The 3915-nt window shown below is 44.3% G+C and overlaps 1 pseudogene; it reads right to left on the minus strand.

The window, feature by feature from the left end:
- Positions 1-229: 229 nt before the first annotated feature.
- Positions 230-1941, minus strand: LOC123460814 (annotated as a pseudogene).
- Between the last annotated feature and the right edge of the window lie 1974 nt (positions 1942-3915).

A 3915-nucleotide genomic window follows, 5' to 3' on the forward strand; every position in this document is an offset into this window, starting at 1 on the left:
GGGCAGGGAAATCCTGGTAAAATGAGGAACAGTCCCAAATAACCAATTTTTCTAGTACTATGTTCCCCACTGCTACTTCCTTTACTTACAAAGGGGACCCTTGAACCAAATAATTTACCTCACATTTGGCACCCAGTGACCAGGATGTTTGTTTTCTTTAGAAAAAACACACATATCCACAACCCTTATATAATTTTTTTGTTTTTACATTAAATATAAACATACTACTTTTGCTTTGTGTTATAAATGGAGGACCAAGCAGTAAAGAACTTTTCTTCTCTTAAGGTAGGACAGCCATCTGTTGTTGCTGAGCTGCTGTTTGTGAAGGGTGTGGGTGGCTCCAAGCAAGAGAAGCACAAGAGGTAAACTAACCCCCAGTTCTTGCTCTTCTCCTAACCTCCACTAGTGAGAGTTGGTTTAATCTTAAGAATTGAAGGAGACATGCCATCATAAGTAGTCAGCCTGCCCTTCCAGCTGTCCTTTAGAGAAAGTTCTCCCCTCCTTCACACGCTGCTTTGTGCGGAGGTGACATCTACAAGACAAGCACACCTCCAGAGAGAAGCAGTCACCACCTTTCCCTGCGCCCACCCACACATCAGAAAGGAAGAAAACGGGGGCTGGGTACATGGAGATTAAGAACTTGACCCCTCTATCCTGACCAAGGAAAGCAAGGTTCACTGGGCATGAGGAATAAAAAGACCTTGAAATCCCACTTTCGAGTAATGAGGATAATTAAGACACCAGGGAGAGGGAGAGTTGCAGTGGGATGAAGAGCTGGGAAGGGCTCAGTCGCTGGAAGCATCGTCCCCTTAGTTTTTGTACTGGAAGGGCTCGTTGCCAGTCTCGTTGAGAAGACACGTGCGGATGATGGCCTCTGTCACTGCAAAGGGGTCGCAGTTGGCAGAAGGGCGCCGGTCTTCGAAATAACCCCTCTTCTCCTGGCCGACAGACCGGGGAATGAGGATGCTGGCACTGCGGTTGGCAACACCGGCGGAAAAGTCGTTGATGTTGGAGGTCTCGTGGAAGCCAGTCAGGTGCCGGACATTGTCCAGGCCTCCCTTGGGATCCTAGGCACAGATGTGGTACTGGTGCCGCTTGCTGAGTTTCTCAATGGCCTCCTCAATGTACTTCAGGCCATTCTCCTCCCGCATGGCCTTCGTGCTGAAGTTGGTATGGCAGCCTGCGCCGTTCCAGTTCCCAGGAATGGGCTTAGGGTCGAAGGTTGCAATCACGCCAAAGTCTTCACATACACGATGTAAGATAAAGCGGGCCACCTACAGGTGATCTCCCATGCGGATTCCTTCACAGGGTCCAATTTGGAATTCCCACTGGGCAGGCATGACCTCGGCATTTGTTCCCGTGATCTTGACTCCGGCATACAAGCAGGCCTGGTAGTGAGCCTCCACGATGTCTCTGCCATAGGCTTTATCAGCTCCCACGCCACAGTAATACGGGCCTTGGGGCCCAGGGAAACCATTGGAAGGCCAACCAAAGGGGTGCCCATCCGTCCCCATGAGAGTATATTCCTGCTCCATTCCAAACCAGGGGTGCTGGTTGCTGACCATGTCCATGATCCGCTTACAGGTGTACCTTAAATTGGTTTCGGCAGGCTTCCGATTATACTTGAAAACTTCACAGAACACCAGCTTGTTGGGATCCTTGCGGAAAGGGTCACGGAACATGGCAACTGGGAGGAGGTACATGTCACTGTTGGAGCCTTCAGACTGGAAAGTGCTAGAGCCATCAAAATTCCATTCCGGCAACTCTTCTCCACACTTGGGCTCACAGTCCAGGGTGCGGGTCTTGCAGCGCAGCCCTTCTCCGGTACCATCGATCCAGACATACATGGCTTGGACTTTCTCGCCTTGAGGCAGGGCCATGTACATCTGCTTGATGCCTTTGTTCAAGTTGGAACTTGCTGAGGTGGCCATGGTGGGAGGCGTTCTGGGCGGCTGCGGGCCGGTGGGAAGAAAGGTGGGCAGGCGGCGAGAGCGAGGTGGAGAGAGAGCGCGGAGAGGAGATCGGTGTACGGTTCAGACGCTGCGCTCGGCTCCCATTCTCGGCTCTGCCTGAACATTTTCTTAAGTGTGTTAGTCATTTGTAATTAATTCTTTTTCTAAGAACTCCCTATTTAGTTCTCTGCCCCACTTTTGAAGTGGGTTGTTTTTTATTGTTTAGTTTTTTGAGTTTATTGTTGATTATAGAAATTAGACTTCTGTCAGTGGTATAGCCGACAAAGATTTTCTCATATTCAGTGGATATTCTATTGGTTTTGCTTATGGTATAGTTGTCTGTGCAAAAGCTTTTTAGCTTCATGAGATACCATTGGTTTAGTGCTTGCTTAATTTCCTGGGCTACTGGGGTTTTGTTCAGGAAGTCTTTTCTCAGTCTTATATCATGAAGAGTGCTTCCTATTTTTGTTTCCAGTAGTTGAAGAGTTCCAGCCTTATATTGAGGTCTTTGATCCATTTGGACTTGATTTTTGTGTATGGTGAAATGAGTGGGTCTAATTTCATTTTTCTACTTATAGTCATCCAATTTGCCCAACACCATTTGTTGAAGATGCTGTCTTTTCTCCAGTCTACATTGTTGGCACCTTTGTCAAAGATCAAGCAGCTGTAGTTACTTGACCTAAGGTCTGTATCTTCAATTCTGTTTCATTGGTCTATGTTTCTGTTTTTATCTCAGTACCATGCTGTTTTTGTAACTATGGCTTTGTAATATAGCTTTAGATCACGTATAGTGATACTGCCAGAGGTATTTTTTATTTTGCTGAGGATATGCTTGGATATCCAAGGCCTTCTGCCATTCCATATGAATTTTGAGATCATGCTTTCCATCTCTGTGAAGAATGATGCTGTTATTTTTATTGGTATTGCATTAAATCTGTATATTGCTTTTGGTAGAATTGCCATTTTCACAATATTAATTCTACCTATCCAGGAGCATGGGAAGTCTTTCCATCTTCTCAAGTCCTTCTCTGTTTTTTTTCTTGAGTGTTTTCATTATATAGGTCTTTTATATCCATGGTTAGTGTTATTCCAAGGTATTTAATTTTTTTTATTCCTATTGAAAATGGGACAGCCTCACTGATTTCTTTCTCTGTTTATTTATCCTTTGCATATAGAAAAGCTACTGATTTTGTGCATTGATTTTGTATTCTGCCACTTTGTTGAAGGAATTTATCACCTTTAGAAGTTTTGAGATGGAGACTTTTGGATCACTTATATATAGTATCATGTCATCTGCAAATAGGGCTAACTTGACTTCTTCCTTTCCAATTTAAATCCCTTTTATTTCTTTCTCCTGTCTTATTGCTTGGGCTAGTACTTCTAGTACTATGTTGAAGAGTAGTAGTGGTGAGAGTGGGTATCCCTGTCTTGTTCCTGATCTCAGTGGGAACTCCTTGAGTTTTTCCCCATTAAGTATTATTTGGGCATTAGCAGCTTTATGTATAGCCTTCATTATGTTGAGATATAAACACTCCATGCCTATTCTTTCCAGTGTTTTGATCATGAAGTGATGTTGTATTTTGTCAAATCCTTCCCTGAATAAATTGAGATGATCATGTGGTTCTCATGGTTCACTTTATTTATGTGGTGTATTATGTTGACTGATTTCCATATGTTAAACCATCCCTGCATCCCTGGGATGAAGCCTACTTGATCAAGGTGGATGCTACTTTTTTAAATGTATTTTTAATTTTTTTTGTTAATTTAATTAATTTATTTATTTGAGAGTGAGAGACAGAGAGAAAGAGACAGACAGAGAGAAGAGAGAATGAGTGCACCAGGGCCTCCAGCCACTGCGACCACACTCCAGACATGTGCACCCCCTTGTGCATCTGGCTAATATGGGTCTAGGGACTCAAGTCTTGAATTGGGTCCTTAGGCTTCTCAGGCAAGCACTTAACTG

This window comes from Jaculus jaculus, chromosome 5 (genome assembly GCF_020740685.1).
Source record: "Jaculus jaculus isolate mJacJac1 chromosome 5, mJacJac1.mat.Y.cur, whole genome shotgun sequence".
Lineage (NCBI taxonomy): Eukaryota > Metazoa > Chordata > Mammalia > Rodentia > Dipodidae > Jaculus > Jaculus jaculus.